The sequence below is a fragment of the Pseudorca crassidens genome, chromosome 2, assembly GCF_039906515.1.
Source record: "Pseudorca crassidens isolate mPseCra1 chromosome 2, mPseCra1.hap1, whole genome shotgun sequence".
Lineage (NCBI taxonomy): Eukaryota > Metazoa > Chordata > Mammalia > Artiodactyla > Delphinidae > Pseudorca > Pseudorca crassidens.
This window is the reverse complement of record NC_090297.1, coordinates 154528033-154547309: the sequence shown is the minus strand read 5'-3', so window position 1 is coordinate 154547309 and position 19277 is coordinate 154528033. Positions and strand designations below refer to the sequence as shown.

At 37.2% G+C, this 19277-nt stretch overlaps 1 long non-coding RNA gene across 1 annotated transcript in view; it reads right to left on the bottom strand.

Annotated features, from left to right (window-relative positions):
• Nucleotides 1–12303: 12303 nt before the first annotated feature.
• Nucleotides 12304–19277, bottom strand: part of LOC137220001 (uncharacterized) — a 41377-nt gene continuing 34403 nt past the window's right edge. The window contains exons 3-4 of the long non-coding RNA XR_010941406.1: nt 13818–13989; nt 12304–12932 (exon numbers count right to left, since the gene is read on the bottom strand). This is a non-coding gene — a long non-coding RNA (uncharacterized lncRNA). The remainder of the gene's footprint in view (nt 12933–13817; nt 13990–19277) is intronic.

Here is a 19277-nt window from a genome sequence, read left to right as displayed (position 1 = left end):
GCTTCAAATTGAGCAGATTAGTTAAGTTGATGGTTGTCCTTTATGGACTGGGTCCACCTAACAAGACTTGTTACTAACAGAATATCTCTGTTTTGTCATTTAATAGATATTCCAAACTTAATATATCTTGCAATTAAATACACACATAGTCACTCATGTTTTTTCTGTAGACTTTCCAAAACAGAAAAGCGCAGGTCCATTCTTCCTGGTGCTCAGTTACAAAATGTGATTCATCTTTGACGTTTTTCTTTCTCTCTCCTTTCACATCCAATACACAAGCAAAATGTGTCAGCCCTATCTTTGAGATAGAACCAGAATTTGACAGTTTCTCGATTTTTCCACTGTTATCACTCAGGATTAAGATTTCGTTGTCTGTCATCTTAACTATTATCTCTCTGAACTGTGTCCTTAACACAGTGGCTGGAGAGCCCTTTGAGAATCTAAGTCAGAAGTATTATGTGACTTCAGTGTCTTCCCCTTCATCATAGTTGAAGCTGAAGTTCTTAAAATGCTGGAAAGTTGCTACATGATTACCCTCTACATTATATATTTGATCTCATCTCCTCCACCTCTACTCCTTCCTCACTCTTTTCCAAATACCTTATAATCTTTAGTCCTTGATGTTCAATAAGTATAGTAGGAAGACATTTTCACTTGTTGTTCCCTTTACCTGAATTGCTCTTTTCTTTACCATCTACAGTACTCATCCACTCACTTTTTTAGGTCTTTTCTCAGATACCACCGTCTCCATTATGAGGCCTTGCTTGGATTCCCTGTAATAACCTGCAGCCCCACTAATACACCCTACGTCCTTAGAAGCCTCCCTTCTGCTGTAGAATCTGTTGAATGAATGAATGGAGTGAGCTATGTCTAATTTCCAAAAAAATAAACATCAACCGTGAACACTTGTTGAGAGACGGATTCAAGGTATAAAGAATAAAAGAAGTGTAAATTCAGGCCTTACCATTCACCATCCATTCCCTCAGGGTTCTGTTATGGTGTATCTTTGAATAAAAAGCACAATTTGATAAGACCAATTAATAGCTTAAATTCATTAGAATCCCAAACCTTTTATAGTAGAAATGCGATAAAAATTGTGTCAGAGATTCTCAACAAAATGTTAGCAAATTGAAGCCAAAAAAGTATAAAAACAATTATATACCATGACCAAACGGGATTTGTGTCAGGTATGTAAGGCTGGTTCACCATTTGAAAATTAATTAATATAATCCAACCAAGACAAATAAAGGAAAAAGAACATATAAATACATACGGAAGAAGCATTTGACAAAATCCAGCGTGCACTCATGAGAAAAACTCTCAGTAAACTAGGAATAGAGAGGGACTTTCTTAACTTGATAAATACGACCTACAAAAAAACCAATAGCTGACATCATACTTACTGGAGAGAAACTCAATGCTTTCCCACTAAGATTAAGCACAAGGCAAGGATGTCCTCCTTTATTATAACTTTTCAATATTGTGCTGCAAGTCCTTGCTAATGCAATAAGGCAAGAAAAGGAAATAAAAGGTGTACAGATTGAGAACAAAGACATAAACCTGTCTTTGTTCACAGGTGACATGATCATCTATGTAGAAAATCTTAAAGAGTTGACCCAAAACTCCTGTAACTAATAAGTGATTATAGCAAGGTTGCAGGATCCAAGGTTAATATAAAAATGGCAATTGCTTTCCTATATACCAATAATGAACAAGTGGAATAGGTTTAAAAAAACCGACACTATTTACATTAGCATTGCCAAAAATGTAATACTTCCGTATAAATCTAATAAAATATGTACAACCTCTGTAGGAGGAAAACTACAAACCGTGATGAATGAAGTCAAAGAATAACTAAATAAATGGAGAGATATTGCATGTTCATGAATAGCAAGACTCGCTATTATCAAAATGTCAGTTCTTTCCGACTTAATCTATAGAAATTCAGTGCGATCCCAATCAAAATCCCAGCAAGTTATTTTATGGATATTGGCAAACTGATTCTAAAGTCCATATGAAGAGGCAAGAGACCCAGAATAGCTATCACCTCATTGAAGGACACAGTTGAAGGAATGACACTACCCAGCTTGACGACTTATTATGAAGGTGCAGTAATCAAGACAGGGTGGTATTGGTGAAACAACAAGTAGATCAATGGAACAGAATAAAGAGCCCCAAAATAGACCCACATAAATACAATCAACTGGTCTTTGGCAAAAGAACAAAGACAATACAATGCAGCAAAGATAGTCTTTTCATCAAATAGTGCTGAAACAACTGGATGTCCACAGTAAAAAAAAAAAAAAAACAAAAAAAAACCCCAAAGACTTTATATCCTTCATAAAAATTAATTCTAAATGAACCACAGACCTAAATGTAAAACACAAAACTGTAAAACTCCCAGAAGATAACATAGGAGAAAACCTAGATGACCTTGGGTATGGCAATGACTTTTAAAATATAACACCAAAGGCACACTACATGAAAGAAAGAATTGATAAGGTAGACTTCATTAAAATAAAAAATTTTGCTCTGTGAAAATCATTATCAAGAGAATGAAAAGACAAGCCACAGAGTGGGAGAAAGCATTTGTAAAAGCCGCATCTCGTTAGGGTAAAGTGGCAACTTGCAAGCTTCTTACATGTGCAACTGGTTAATTTATTTTGGTATGTAGTGTGAGGTACAGACTTTAGTTTTAAATGGGTATGTAGTTTTCTAGGCACCAATGTTCAAGATTATAACTTGATTTTATCACAATCAAACTTCCCAGACATACTAATAACTATTTGTGGATATTCTTTTCTGTTTAATTTGTATATGTGTTCATTCATGTAGTAGTGCTACAACGTTTGAATTGTAGTGACTTTATAGTTAAGTTATATAGCTGCCTGCTACTTAACAGACACTCAACTTCTAATAAAATTGAGGACTTGTACCTGAATGCCTCCAGATTATGCCCTTCATTCACTCTTTACTATTCACTCAATATAAATTCAGAGCTGATATACATTAAAACTGAACTGAAGGGGCTAACATGTTTTAGTTTTCATCTATATTCCTAGATTCAAAATATGGAAAGTAATACAATGCAACATTTTTTAAAACCTCTAATGACTCACATTTTCTATCTCTAATTAAAACAGAATACCCTGTGGAATATCTTTGCATCATTTACCTGGTTTCATTAATTCTGGCTGCTGAAGTTAATTTAAATTCACTCTGGTAAAATGAGAGCTCAGTATAAGGTTTTAGCATCTCAGTGAGACTTACAAATAGTCATCTGCTAGGTGGTAAACAGTAAACAGTCTTGTTTATTGCAAATAATCTTAGCCAATAAATGTTATTTATGCTCCATTTAAGAATAAAGATGTTAATCTGAGATCACAGAACGATCTTTTTGTTAAAGCTAAAAGCAATTCTGCTTTGATTAGTTGCAAATGCAAATATGACCCAACTTCCTTCTCCTTCGATAGTTGTATAGAAACAAAACTAAATATGAGAATGTAAGCCAAACCCACTACAAATGAAACTGCACTACAGACCCACTATCTTCAGTGATTTCCAGAATGATTTCTATGCTCAAACCTTCATTCTATCCTCTCTTCCTAAATAGAATTGTTTTGTTTTGTTTTGTTTTTTTGGTTTTGAGTAACTTTTATTACACAAGAGATTCATATTCTTTATAGAGAAATCATGTAATCAAATACTCCAAAAATAGATTAAAAAAATAAAAAGCAGTCATAATTCCACCTCTCAGATATATTATCACTGTATCTATTTTATAGTACAGCTTTCTTATATATATTTTTAACATCTTTATTGCAGTATAATTGCTTTACAATGTTGTGCTAGTCTCTGCTGTATAACAGTGCATCGGCTATATGTGTATATATATATATATATATATATATATATATATATATATATATATATATATATATCTCCATATCCCCTCCTTTTTGCATCTCCCTCCCACCCTCCCTATCCCACCCCTCTAGGTGGTCACAAAGCCCCGAGCTGATCTCCCTGTGCTATTTGGCTGCTTCCCACCAGCTATCTATTTTACATTTGGTAGTGTCTATATGTCCATGCCACTCTCTCACTTCGTCCCAGCTTACCCTTCCCCCTCCCCATGTCCCTAAACAGAATTTTAAAAAGATGACAGCCAAGATAAAATGAGAAACTGATTTAGACTTTGGTCCCAAATTTACAGCTTCAATGATTTAGGAAAATCCCTTGACAGCTATACTGAGCCTTGGTTTTCACATTTGTAAAAGGATGAGGATTAAAAAAAACTCATACTTCTGGAAATGCCTGTCATTCTGATGGATATTTTTAAAATATTAACTGAAATTTAAATGTATAAATTATAAAAAGATGACAAAAAGATCATTTTATTACCCAGATAAACCCTGGTGGCCCACTGATAGGAGAAGGGACTTCTCTAAGTAGTTTTCTTCATCCTGATTTCTGGACACTCCCTTCTTTAATCTGCTTTTGGAAGCACCGGGTGACATTTTGGCAAGTTTTATTCAATTTCTTTATGCCATGATTTAGGAAAGAAGAATAGTAGCTGTGCTGAGCTCTGCCAGGTCAGATAGAATTTTGGAGTATTCTCGTTCTCTCTCTTGTAGACAGCCACTGTCATTTGGTAAGCCATAAGCCTTCCTTTGCTTTGACTGTGGTTAGTGTGTTTGTTGGATTTCTAAAATATATTTTTAGTGTTTACTTGTTTAGATTGAAAAGATTGGGCTATAATTTTTAAAGTTTATCCCTCCATTTTGGCAGGCCTTTTAAGTTGTGATATTGCATGCAAGAGAGCTAACGGAATTCTGGACTCCATATTTTCGTTTTTACCTTTTTGTTTTTCCCTCAGACTTTGAACCAACAATGGCTAAGAATGAGAGGAACTCAGACCCGAATATTTTTTCCCTTGTCAAACACAGAGAATATGGGAAAAAATGAAATTGGGAAATTGTTTTGCTCGTCTTCCTTTCCTCCTTTTTGGTCAGTTACGTTAGTCGTCTACCTCACTTTGTATTTCTAGCCTGACTTCAGAAAGACCTGAATTTGATGAACTACACACTGTTGGAGTAGTATATTGCTAGAAAGAACCAAGATCCAGACGACCCTAAATGGTGGCTTCATGGAATTATATTCAAGAAGGATGGTCCAGCCAATTTCCTCACTTCCATTCTGAAAGGAGTTCCCTATTCCTAAGAAAATGAACCTATGTCCCACTGACACAGAAGACAGAGATTTATCCCAGTGCCTTAATATATGTATAGATATGAAAATTATGTATATATATATGTTTATATATAGATAATGTCTAATGGAAATATCTCTGATGTTCTATTTTGTGTTTTTTCTTTAATTTTACTTATAAAAATTGTGACCATTTTTTAACTCAAAAGAGGAGAACCTTAAAAATTAATTTAAAAACACATTCTCAGTAGTCTAAGGTTCAGAGTGACTTGGCAGAGAAAATTGCTGAATGGTTAGATAACAGTGCTGGTAGGCTTGGCTATTGTAACACTTTACATTTGAGTTTTCTCTTCCTTGAAATTACAAGAACTATATGACTCAAGAGAAAGATTGATAATTAGGAATATTCTGCTTGCTTTTTATATAGCCTATTGAAGAACAATTTGATTAATTGGAGGTCATAGGAAGGAAACTTCATGATCTAACTTTTGAACAAGTAGTGTTGCAACACAAAGCTATGACTTAAAATTAAAAAGGAAATTTGAAATGACCTACTTATTTTGGCATCTCAAGCCAGATATCTGTCAGTAAAATGAGTCACTTTTCAGTCAAATGGGTGGTCAGCAACATAATTTTTCTTTGGGAAGCTGAAAGACACCATTGCAAAACAGAGCATCTTTCGTTTTCCCAAGGGGTGCATATGAGAAGAAGGAAGGCAGAGAAATGCACTTCTATGCAGCTTTTCAAGACGGATAGAACAGAGAGCATTCCCAGAGGCAGGTCAAGTTCAACCCAAGAACAACCCTCTCAGTGCTTTCACAACTAGTTAAAATACAAGACCGGTAGTAACTCAGCTCTCAAATCAGTGCTGAAATCAAGCAGAAGGTTGTTAATATTGATACGGTTAACATACATCAAGTAGGATTACTGAATTTTCTGAATCCAAAAGTTCTCCACAGTGTTGACATTTCCTTACTGAATTCCCAGGATTGTTTGGTTTCAAAGGCTGTTGGGCTCAAGACACAGTTGTTTTTAAATAATCCTCATAAAAAGTTCAGCTTTCAGTCTAATATGATTGAAACCCAGCTTGAGTGTGTTTTATAATGCACTGAAATGGAAAGACTATGGCATTGAATTATTCAAAACACGGTAGGTGAATGAGTGATATGTGGGAAGGAGGTGATCAAACAAATCATTGAGACTTGATATGTCTTGTTATCTCATTTTATTTACGTTTTAGAACTCTTCCAAATATTAGACGAAAGAAATCAATATCAATTTTCACGTGTTACGTTCCACACTTCAATTATTAATGAGTGTCAAATTTGACCACAGTTTTTTGTACCACCTGCTCTGCAATAATATTTCTGAGCCTTTATTAAAAATGTAAAATTGTCATTGAATTTCCAAACATGATTCTCCAGTGGCTAATTCAATTTGTTTTCTTAATAAGCAAGTTCTGATGAGTAATACTAATTTAATATGCCTGCATGTAAGGTTAAACTGTAAATTATTCCTGCCGAAGGTGATATGACTGTGATGTGGTGGTAGGGCACTCACCTTCCTGAACGAAACCTGCGAGTGCACAGTTTTTGGGAGAAACCAGTACTTCATATAGTAGCAAATCTGATATTATTTTGCATGTCTCCTGTAGCAGTGGAATGCACACACACACACACACACACACACACACACACAAACATGATCATGGGTGAGAAAACATGCGCACCTTAGATGCTTACATTAATTTCTGAATATAGTTCTCCGGAAAGAAAAAGTTTTACTGATGATTTGTATTTTTATAGTTTATTATTTTATGCATACTAAAACACTTCATGAAATCACTTACTGTTTTGTTGTCCATGGAATCCTTTCAATTTTGAGATGCTAAATACAAATGGAAATAATGATTATAGTCCTTGGCCATGAAAGACTAAGTTACAGAGAACCCGGTGACTGGATGTCAGACCTGCCACGGAATTATTCTCTGCTCCAGAGACCATTAGAATATCACTGTGTACCCACTTAAGGATAGAATGCTGCTATTGAGAAACTAGCTCTCTTTTATTTCTACTAAAAGGAGAGAACAGTAGGGGACCTTGACTGCGTGAGTGTATGAGACTTTCTCTGTTTTGTACAATAAGCCAAAAACAATATATGAAATAGCCTCGAGTCTTTTGTCTTTTGTACCCAGCTCCTTCCTGAATTACTCCTGATCAATTACACTTAAATCGACAAGAGTTGCTTGAACATTTTGACAGTTATGTTCCCCATACCCTGATGCATTTTTAAAGGGTTACTGAGATAAAGCTATTTCAAAAAATACTCCCTCCAAATTTTTTCAGGGTGGCATCAGTGAAAAAGTAACTTAGAGGAAAAATACTCCACCTTGAGTTCGTGGCCTGTCACTCTAAGGCCAGGCAAGCATAAACCTTCATAGCAAAAACCTAAGTTTGCTCCCAGTTGAGAATTTGGTTTCTATGGTCTTATATAGAAAGTATATGGAGACTTTAATTCCCTATAAGCCCTTTCCAAAGAGTGAATACAGTTCATCATTCGTAAGAGATGATGAAAATTACAATTTTGTTGAATAGGTGGAATATATATTATATATAATATATATATTTATTTTTAATATATATATACAATATATAAAGTTACTATTCAGAGTCCTAAAACATGGATTTTTCTTACTTACCAAGTATGAACAGTAACTTGATCTCTAAACACAATAAATCACCTGGTCATAACAGAATCATAAAAAATATTTGATATCAGAATAAATTCACTGTTCAGGTGTAAAGAGGGAATAGCTTCAGTTTTCCTCTTTCTTGCACCCCATTATTGAATCCTGGACAGAGGGGATTTTCTTGATTTTAATCTAAAGGAGAAATGTTCACTTTTGTTAAGATGGAAATTGACAACCTCAGTAGGCAGAGGCACTGTTTTTATTTGGCTGAATTCATGTTTCTAGTGATAATTCAATGTGTAATAGGGTTTTCTCTGCCACTCCAAAATCTGAAAATGATAAGCGTCTCACCAGAGTTTCAGGATGGCCCATTACCTATGCTGTGGAAAGGATATTCAAAATACCATGCTTCATCAATGTCTTCTCAGATTTATTAATCAATGGGCAACTACTGAGTTAAGACAGTGTCTTATCCTTGCTTCAAAAAAATAAAAACAAAAAAACCCCACAAACACAAAAAAACTGTTAACGATGAAAACTTATTATGCCAGGCCTTAGTATGGCCTGACTTCAAAATTTAGTTTCCAAGGCTTTTGTGAATATACCAAGGAAAGAGGACCTAGGTGTATCTTATTCCCACAGACCGCCAATAAATATTTGCTTCACAGAGAAAAAATTAATATATAGTATAGGAGAGAGCCTGACAGATGCTTAACACTATTGAGTGATAGCAATGCCCAAACTCATCTGTGATCAAACACCATGAAAGTATCCTCCTAAGGATAAACTTATTACAAATAAATGAAAATTCAATTAACTTCTATCTCTTCTTACGTTTATTTCCTCCCAAACTTACCAGTATCCATCCAACTCAAAGGATACAAGTGATTTTTATAGACTGTGCAAAGTTTTTTTCTTATTCATATGTCCATGATTCCCCAGTTCTCTAAATTATTATCTACATCTTCAGGATCACTTTTATCGGTTCCTTCATTTCAACATATAAAATATAAGTCCTTCTCATTCTAAAAAATTCTTTTTTGCTAATTATTTTCTCTTTTCATCCAAACTCCTTGAGAGTAGCCTATCCCCACTGTCTTCACTAGCCCCGCCTGGCCCCCACAGGCAGTCCTACACCCTCAATTTATTGCCATCTGACTTTTTGTCCACCACTTCACTGAACTTCTCTAAGGTCACTGGGGACCTAACTGCCCAAATCCAATGGACACTCACATTCTCTGAAGGATGACACTGTCATCTACTTCCTCCTTCTTGAAACTCTATTACCTCTCTCCTTCCCAGAATTCTTTCTCTGCTAATTACTTAAACATTGTCAGTACTCACAATTCTCTGAAATCTCATCCATGTTCATGATTTTAATGACTGCTGATATGTGCTGATGACACTCAAATTTTTATCTTTCCATGTCTTCACGTGCATGTCCAGTTATCTACCAGTGTGTCTCCTGAATTCTACACGTGCTTTACAATTCAACATGTCCAGAACTAAAGTCTTTTTCCCAATTCAGTTCTTTATCCCCTATTTCCAAACTCAATGATACTACCACCCAACCTTAGTCACACAGATGGGGGTTCAGCCTCCGCCTCCTACTTCTTCCATACTTCCCAAGATCAAGTCTTGCTTGTAATTTCCCAAATACAATTAAAACTTATTTCCTCCCTTCATCTATACCTTATTTCAGACCCCTTTCTTCTTGCTATTACCTGGTCTAGAAGTTACCAAATTGCTGTTTGGTGGAACCAGTTGTTAGACACTTCTGTTAAAAAAGGACACTAGAGTCAAATAGCTTTGAGGATGGCTGTATATCATACGCCTGCTGTGACGACCCAGAATGAACACTAGCCTACAGCAGCCCTGAGGAGCTGTACCATAAAGAAACCTGATTAACTTTACTTAAGCCAGGTTCTCCCTTCTGCCGGCCTATAAACCTCTCAGTAGGGACAGGAGAGGAGGTGACAGCATGAATGTCCCACTTGAAAATAAAAAACACTGCTCCTCAGAAGAGTGGGGCATAATTTTCTCCAGGCTTCTTCAAATTCCTCATCCATACAGACGTCAGTGGTCTAAAATGCCACCTGAACTTGTCCTTTCCATTCTTAGCTGTTTTCTGAGGAAACCAGCTCCACGCACATGAGTGGTTAAGACCTGCTCTCCTCCTCCTCGCGGCCTCCTTTAGGGGCACATGCCACTGCCTGGTGACACTGCACTGATCCTCCAGAGCCTGTGCCTGTGGCTCCGTAACACACCCCTCACACACTCACGGCTCTGGACTTCCGCTGTCCTCTCTGCCTTGAGTGTCCTTTCCCTTCACCGGCTGACTCACCAGTTTTTCATGAGTCCTTTAAGACTTAGCTTAGGGACTGCCTCTTTCGATGACTTTTCTTTGCCTCACAGCTCCCCCTCTTCTTCCACAAACACTGACCAAACACCCTGAATATGCCCGTCACAGCATGTCACGTGCAGGATGAGACATCTGCAGTGCGTCTACCCTCTCACTCCACTGCTAAAGGGCCAACGCTACATCTTGCTCATTGTTTCACTCCTCTAACACCCAATCCATGACTAATGAACTAACTAGTACTGTAGTAGCCCTCTTAGTAACAATCAGGCAGGACCTTCTAGAAGAAATCTGACACTCCAGCTGTTCTCTGCTCTCACCTTTCAGTCTGAATGAACTAAACACTTATCTGTACATGTTTTACCAGGGAGACATAATTTAATCCAGAGATGTGTCATCACATACTCTTACATACTCTGCCATTTAAAAATTCTGCTCACGATGGGGGAAGGAGACAGGTGTGCTTTCGACAGCCCCATTGTTTTGCACTTCTAGTGCTCACTGTCTTCTCTCTCAGTGCCTTCCTTAAACCCTTCCTCTCTTAACAAGGAAACAGGATAACAAATTAATTAAGAGCCTGGGTTCTGCCTATCTGTGAACAGAAACATAAGCAAGGACATAGAGAATAGACTGGTGGTTACCAAGGGGGAGGGGGGTGTGAAAGGGTTGGATTGGGAGTTTGGGATTAGCAGGTGCAAACTTGTGTATATACAGGATGGATAAATGAAAAGGTCCTACATGGGACTTCCCTGGTGGTGCAGTGTTTAAGAATACACCTGCCAATACAGGGGACACGGGTTCGAGCCCTGGTCTGGGAAAATCCCACATGCCAGAGAGCAACTAAGCCCGATGCCACAACTACTTAAGTCCATGCACCTAGAGCCTGTGCTCTGCAACAAGAAAAGCCACCACAGTGAGAAGCCTGCGCACCGCAACTAGAGAAAGCCTGCGTGCAGCAACAAAGGCCCAACACAGCCAAAAATAAAAAAATAAATACATACATTTATTATTTAAAAAGTGGATGTATTTAAAAAAACCAAAAAGGTCCTACTGTAGAGCACAGGGAAATATATATCCTGTGATAAACCGTAATGGAAAAGAATATGAAAAAGAATGTAGATAAATGTGTAACTGAGTCACTTTCCTGTACAGCAGTAATTAACACAACACTGTAATTCAACTATACGTCAATAAAAAAATAAAATTTAAAAAAATTGCCATAAAAATAGTCACAGAAGGGGGACTTCCCTGGTGGTCCAGTGGTTACGACTTTGCCTTCCAATGGAGGGGGTGAAGGTTCAATCCCTGGTGGGTGACCTAACATCCCACATGCCTTCCGGCCAAAAAACCAAAATATAAAACAGAAGCAATGCTGTAACAAATGTAATAAACACTTTAAAAATGGTCGATATCAGAAAAAATCTTTAAAGAAAAAATTCACATAAATCAGAAACAAATGTAACATAATAAAGTCCATACATTAAAAAAAAAAAGAGCATGGGTTCGGGTCATATCGCAGCTTCCCACTTACTTACAGCTGTGTAATTCTGGGCAACTCACATAATGTCTCCTCAGACTGCTCATCTATTAACGGGGATGGTAACAGTTCCCTACCTCAGAGCGTTGCTGTAATCCATAAACACAGATAAGTGCCTTAGTAAATGTTTGAGGCTCTCTGGTTATTGTGAATTAAAATACCTCAATGGCTTCTGGCCATGTGATCTATAATAGTTTGATGTTTAACCAAATGGTAAAACTATTCCATTTATAATTCCCATCTCTTTTTAACCCTTACCCTGCTTTGTTGTTTATGTTTTCTCCCAACACAGAGTGCTAGTTCCAGGAGAGTAAAGGCTTTATTTTGTTCGCTGCTGAAAACAATAGCACGCAGAAAAGTACTGTACATATGAAGCCCTCAGTAAACACTAGCTGAATGAATGGTGCAAAGTGTCACATGGAAAAGTACACCAAAACTTTCATTATAATAAAAAAGTATAGATAAATCTTTCTCTTAATGGCTTCCAGTCAAGTAACTGAAACCACCATATGCTATAATAAAAACATAAGTTATTTATTAAAATTTGAAGGCAAAAACATAATTTTAAAAGATTTAGACCTATGTTAGGCATGATAGAGTATGGATGCTTTCCTGAAATTCACAATCAGATCCAAGAGTATCACTTTCAGAATGTTCTAGTAGATTGAGTTTACTTTTAGTTTTCTTTGATGGAACAGTCACTATTCTACTCTCTTTCTTAATAGAAATGTGTTTTTCCGAAGACTCACTTTTAATTGGTTTATTAACCAAAGAATTTTGCCCAATTCCTTTGCTTTTCTGCTTTACAGGTGAGTCAGAGCAGGAAAGCAGGTCCTTCCCAGGTTGTTTCCTAGCAGTGTTTTTTGGTATATTCACCTGCTTTGCTCATTTTCTCTGAAGAATACCTGTTATTTCTAGATAATTCATCTTCTTTTCTTTGACTTCCAGTTCCAGAAATGACGTCTGCTGAAGGGAGAACATGTTCTAGCAATGAAATCTTCACAAGACTCCTGCCACTGCTCTGTGACTGGGACCCCCAGGTTGTCTTTGGAAGTTTCTAAGGCCTCCTGAGTAGACACTGGGACATGGAAGGAGTTGAGAGGCAAAGGAATCCTAGCATCACCTGTAATTTTCTGAAACTGGAGGGAAAAACAAAAGACAAGACAAAAATTCAGTGATGAACAAAGCCAACCATTAAAAATTAGAATTCAAAACTTCAATGTTACTCTGTGATCTTATTATTAACACAGTAAATTGATTATTCAGAAGATTTCAGAGCCAGTTTTTTTCTAATGATATCTTGCCAAGTTACTCTCAGCTTAACCTAGCTATATCCAAGGCTATGTCCGCTACATTTTCAGACTTTGGTGACTGGGGTAGTTATTACCCATTTCCTTTCCCTCACTAAAAATAAAATCCTATTCTGTAAGGTAATTAATTTCTTTTCTGTCCTCCAGGCACATGCAAACAGTATATAGTTTGTGACCAGGCTGTGTTCTCAAACTGTCAGTTCTCAACACCAGTCTGAGATTGGTTGATGGGAGCTCCAAGTAAGGCTAGAGGAAAAGCTGATGGGTTTTCCCCTCCCATTCTCATAACCAGGTGATTTACTGTAATATGTTACCTATTAGCTATGTCTGGATTACTTATTTTAAAAATTATAACAGTATGTGTACCTTCATTAGTGTTCCTTCATTGTAAGCTGACTGCATACAAATAGAAAAGACATTTATACAATTTAAAATCTGGAATATTTTCTCTAATGTTTTCTTTCTTCATTATGGATAGTTTGCTTTAACTCATAAATTTTCTAGAGAACTTCCAGTCTCCTTATTTACAAAAATACAGTGTCATGAAATGGGCACACATTTACTAATCTCTGATTTGGAAAGGATTCCAGAGTCTTCTAGCTCCTGAGCATGTGAACAATTAGAGGCTGATCATTATTGTTTTCTCCCTGACCTGGTTACTTCCTTTTTTGCTAATCACTCTTAGAATCATTAAGTGCTGTTCTGTCCACTTACTTGGATATTTTGCATTTGTCCTGGGGCACCCTGTTTTGATTCTGATTTTTCTTCTTCAAGTGTCTTCTTTTCTTCTTTACGTGGACTACTAACAGTAGAATTCATCTGGGGATGACCTAGTAAATGAAAATCTGACTGATCTATACCAGCCATTGTGGCCAGCTGCCCAAGTCTAGACCAGAGCAGGAAAGGAGAAAAGACAAAGGTTATTATAATCACATAAGAGCAGTTTAGACTTCCCCAGACCTACAATCATGAAATACTTCTAAACTCTTAAAAGCCAACATCCTACTCCAGACTACAAGCCTCTCTCTCCCCCAAATTGTCAGCCCTTTCTAGATTCATCCTCTAGGACACATCCCATCTCCTTACCTATTACCGCTCCATTTAAAAAACTGACTAGCAGCTTCAACATCTGCCACGCACCTCGTCCACTACCTCTCACACCTCTATTCCCACACTTCTTTACCAACTTTCCTCCAGTTTCCAAGAATGTGTTTGTTCCTTCCTTCCCAACACTAACACACTGAGAAAACACCACTCCATCAACTATCAATCTCCACTTCCCTCTTCCAGCAAAATTGCTCCCAGTTGAGAACCACTGACCTATATCTCCCCTGCAGATTAATAATAATTTATGTCTAAGGCAAAAATAACTTGAATTCAGACTTATCAAACAAGCAAAATAAGTGAAAGATAGGAAAATTCTTATGCATTCCCGAATATTTTCAATGAAAACTGCCTTCAATTTAGTCTTTACAAAAAACTACACCTACTACTTACTCTATCTACAGGTTACTCTTTTATAATGAGCTCCCCACTCTACCAAAGCAGGTTTCCTTATTTGCATTTCTTAACAAATTTAATTCCTCATTTTAAAAAATCAAATATATTACCTATAATTACACTAAATATGGCCACAGAAGTGATGAAAATTGCTCCAGTTCCTCAGCAAACTACCATTATAGTTGCAAAGAGAAGAACGCCATGAAGAGAAATGAACTAACCCAGCATCTTTAAGGAGATCCAAGAAAGCACGGAACTCCTGAAAAGAATTCTCAGTGCTGCCCAAAACACCTTCATCATCCAGGATCATGCTTGTCAATGAGTGGGCATGAAGGGCTTCAGACAAAGAGAAATTCATATTTCTTAAGTGGGCATTTTCATGTTCCAGCTATAAAATGTCTGACATGATTTTTTCTCATTGTCATCAAAAGTAGTCTTGCTTATTTTCAAGGAACAAAACTAAAACACTCAAAATGTAATTAATTGTAATTAACCTAACTCTCCACCAGTAAAGACAGAGACCATATCACATAATAATCAAAACCCACAGGTACCCAACAAAGTTTCCTATATAACACTTAGGTGGTATATAAATAAACCAAAGTTATTGTTTTATAAATGTTCTTTCACAAAAGATCACATTTCTAACTAGTTCAATTCATAATGAAGCCTCATTCCACACTAGAAAATTACCTGCTTTAAGTTTCTCTTGAATTAGAAAATGAAATATAGAATTTGATTTGAATAAAACATATTACAGCTCTGCTGAATGTTAAGAATTAACTTTAGTGAGCAAAATATCTAATGCTTACATTTAAAAGTCCTAAATCATACCCAACCCAACTTATTAGATGTACAATCACCAATATTTTCTGCTACTGGTAATATCATACAATGCTAGTGGAATGAATTATCAAAATCTATCAAATTAACATAGGTAAGATTTATTTAAATTCCACTCTTTCCAACATAAATTTGTGGCAGCCCACCATAAAAGACATATGCGTATAACATATTAAGTCAGAAATAAGAAGTTAAGACCAAGAAAGAAAAATTCAATTTTTATTGTGGGTCTCTTTATAGCAGGAAGTCCTATTAATGAACACACTTAACATACCTGAATTGCCTAATTGCAGATTCAAAAGCATGTTTTAAAAAAGTAATCACTTTTAAAGCAATTCACAGTGAAGCACTGTTCCTGGAGTTCCCTGGGTGTTAAATAATCTAATCATCAAAACCCTAAAAGGGGGCTTCCCTGCTGGCACAGTGGTTAAGAATCTGCCTGCCAGTGCAGGTGACACGGGTTCAAGCCCTAGTCCGGGAAGAACCCACATGCCGTGGAGCAACTAAGCCCGTGTGCCACGACTACTGAGTCTATGCTCTAGAACCCACGTGCCACAACTACTGAAGCCTGCGTGCCTAGAGCTTGTGCTCCTCAAAAACAGAAGCCACCAGACTGCAACGAAGAGTAGCCCCCCACTCGACACAACTGGAGAAAACCCGCGAGCAGCAACGAAGAACCAACGCAGCCAAAAATAAATAAATAAAATAAATGTATAAAACAAAAAACCCTACGAGGAAAGAATGATCACTAACTCCATGTTTTTCTTTTTGTTTTTTTGCATTTCATGGGCCTCTCATTGTTGTGGCCTCTCCCATTGAGGAGCACAGGCTCTGGACAAGCAGGCTCAGTGGCCATGGCTCTCGGGCCTAGCCACTCCGTGGCATGTGGGATCCTCCCAGACTGGTGCACGAACCCATGTCCCCTGCATCGGCAGGTGGACTCTCAACTGCTGCGCCACCAGGGGAGCCCTATTTTACAGATGAGGGAAACAGAGGCAGAGAAGTAGAGTAAGTAGAGCAGCACAGCCAAGGTCACACCACTAAGTAGCAGAGCCACACTGTGGACTCAGGACGCTGGGTGCCATTCCTGCTCACGGAGGTGGTGGTCTTCCCATTCACCAAGGTCACTGAAATAAAATGAACACTGATAAACTCCCTTAGGAGTTTCAGGAAATAAGACACTTTGGTCCGTGAAGTGGGGACACTGCTTGCAATAGGCAGAATTCTAACAGAGCCCCTAAGACTCCTACTTACTGAAGTACACAAACCTTCCACTTACCCAATCAAACTCTAAATCTAGGTGCTGCAGTGAAGGGATTTTGCAGACGGAATTAAGTTCAAAATCAGTTGATTATTTAAGATAGGGAGATTATTCTAGGTGGATGTGACCTACTCAGGCACCCCATGGAAAGTACCTGAACTCTTCCTGAATTGAAGTACAAAAGGGACAAGAGGGAGACTCTCCATTGCTGGCTCTGAAGAAGTCAAATGCTATGGCAGGGAAGGCAAGAGAGAGGCCTCTAGGACCTGAGACTGTCCCCCGACTGACAGCCAGCAAGGAAATGGGGACCTCTGTCCTGCAACTGCAGAATCTGAATTATGCCAACAAGCCAAAGAATCTTGGAGCCATTCTTTCCCAGAGCCTCTGGATGCTAACACAGCCAGACTGACATCTTGATTTCAGCTCTGTGACCCACACAAACTATGGTGAACATCCAACGTTTGGGGCTCAATGTCTTACACTTAAATTTCACATGCTTTAACACTCTTGGGAGGGAACCCACATGTTCCAGTGTGTATCTGAGCAGGAAACCCAGTCACGCTGTGCCTGGACTCCTGACCTACAGAACTGTGAGCTAGTCAAATAGGTATTGTTTTCAGTCAGTAAGAGTGTAGTAAAAGAATTAATATGCTACTCAACCTCCAGGTTCATGAACAAAATAAACGATTTTCATTGTTTTAAGTCACTGTTTCAGGGTGGTTTCCTATGCAGCGATAAATAATCAGAATACCTACACTTATGAAAACAGTAAGGTATATTTATACATTTTAGCTGCTTTGAACAATCACTTAAAGAATGAGGAACTCTATTATATGCCATCGTTGGGAGAGGAGCTGGTATCACTTTCTGGAGAGTAGCTCTTGGTACCTAACAACAATCCTACATCAGGAGTTTACCCTAAGGAAATCAAAGATGTGGGCAAAGATTTATCTACCAACATGATGTCATAAGATTGTTTATAACCAAACGCTAGAAGAAAGCTAAGAGCCTCCAAATTGGGACTGGCTTAAAGAAAAACAGCTCACCGTATTAAGGAATGCGCTATGAAACCACTAAGAAAATAATGACAACAGGTCTCAACCAGAGTTAATGAATGGGCTTCAGGAGTTCTACATTCAAAATATATCTGTCCGTTTTTCCTGGGAGATGGTGCATAAGCTTAATCAAATTCTCTGATGTAGAAGATTATTTAGTGATAAGACAAAATATTTTTCATACATTTTTCAGACAAAAGAGCAGATTAGGTGTGTGTACATGCAGAGGTGGCTTTTATTTCCTTCAATGAGTTGTTCATTGTTTTCAAAAATTTGCTCAATGAACATATACTTTTATATTCAGATCATGTTTAAAAAACTGACAGTCTAAGAACTTCAAATTCTTTAATGTTTCATTACTAAAGCCAGCCAAGTTTTCAATGGGGGAAAAAGAGGAAAAAATTGCAAAATTCCTCTACTTTCAATATAATATAGGTTTAATAAATCTTCTAAAACTGATTTCAAAGAATGTCTAAACAAATTAGGAAACAAACAAAAAAACCCTCACCACAGTCAGAGGAAAGTAGAGTAAAACTTCCTGACTGGTTCTACATAGCACATCAAAGTGCAATTACATGAAACAGTTTCTCCCTCTAGTGGAGGGAATTAGAACACAGCGTTAAATTTTTGTGAAAAAGTGTACCCTCCTCCCACAAAGTATTAATAATTCATGTCCCTTACATGGAAATATGGAACGAAAAAAGTTAAAGTAAAATTGCTTGATATTCTATTAAATATGTAAGACTAATGATAAGACTTTGGAATAATTTTCCTTCCTGTCGTCTGCTCTCCCTTCCTCCCTTCTGTACACTAGCTAGGGTGATTTTTCTGGGACAAAGCTCCCATCATATTGGATATCAAATTTTTTGTTCACCTTTTCTCCATTTAACATTGAAATCAATCATTTCTCACATAATCAGGGGATTCATAACCTTGATTTTTTTGTGTGGGCTACAAAATATTCCACTGAGTGGGTTTACTGGTTAACCACTTTACACATTTAAATTCTTTCCAACTTTTCAATATTATAAGACAAAATAACTGTTTTTATACATGAAGGCTTTTTTCCATATCGAGAATAACGTTCTTGCAATAAATCCATAAAAATGAGTTTGAGGTCAAAGCAAATGAACATTTTTAAGGCTCTGAGGTAGCTATCTCCAAACTTCTTTCCAAAAGATTTCTGAGATTTTATACTGCCATCAGCGATGTATCACTTGGTATATAACCTCTACTACAACGGTTGGCTTATTTCCTCACATAGAGTGCAAGTTATTTGAAGATAGGGGGTGTATTTTATTAAGTGTTTATCCCCAGCACCTGTGCCTAGCACAATGTAGGCGGTCAATAAATAATTGCTTAATAAGGAAAATCCCTGCCAATACAAGATGTAGGTGTGTGAAAGACAGTGTGTTTTTCTCTAACGGGATAGATGAAAACTTGTCATCTTCTTTAATGTGCAATTTTTTTCTTATAATTTGCAATTAAATTTCTCTTCTAGATTATATTGTAAAA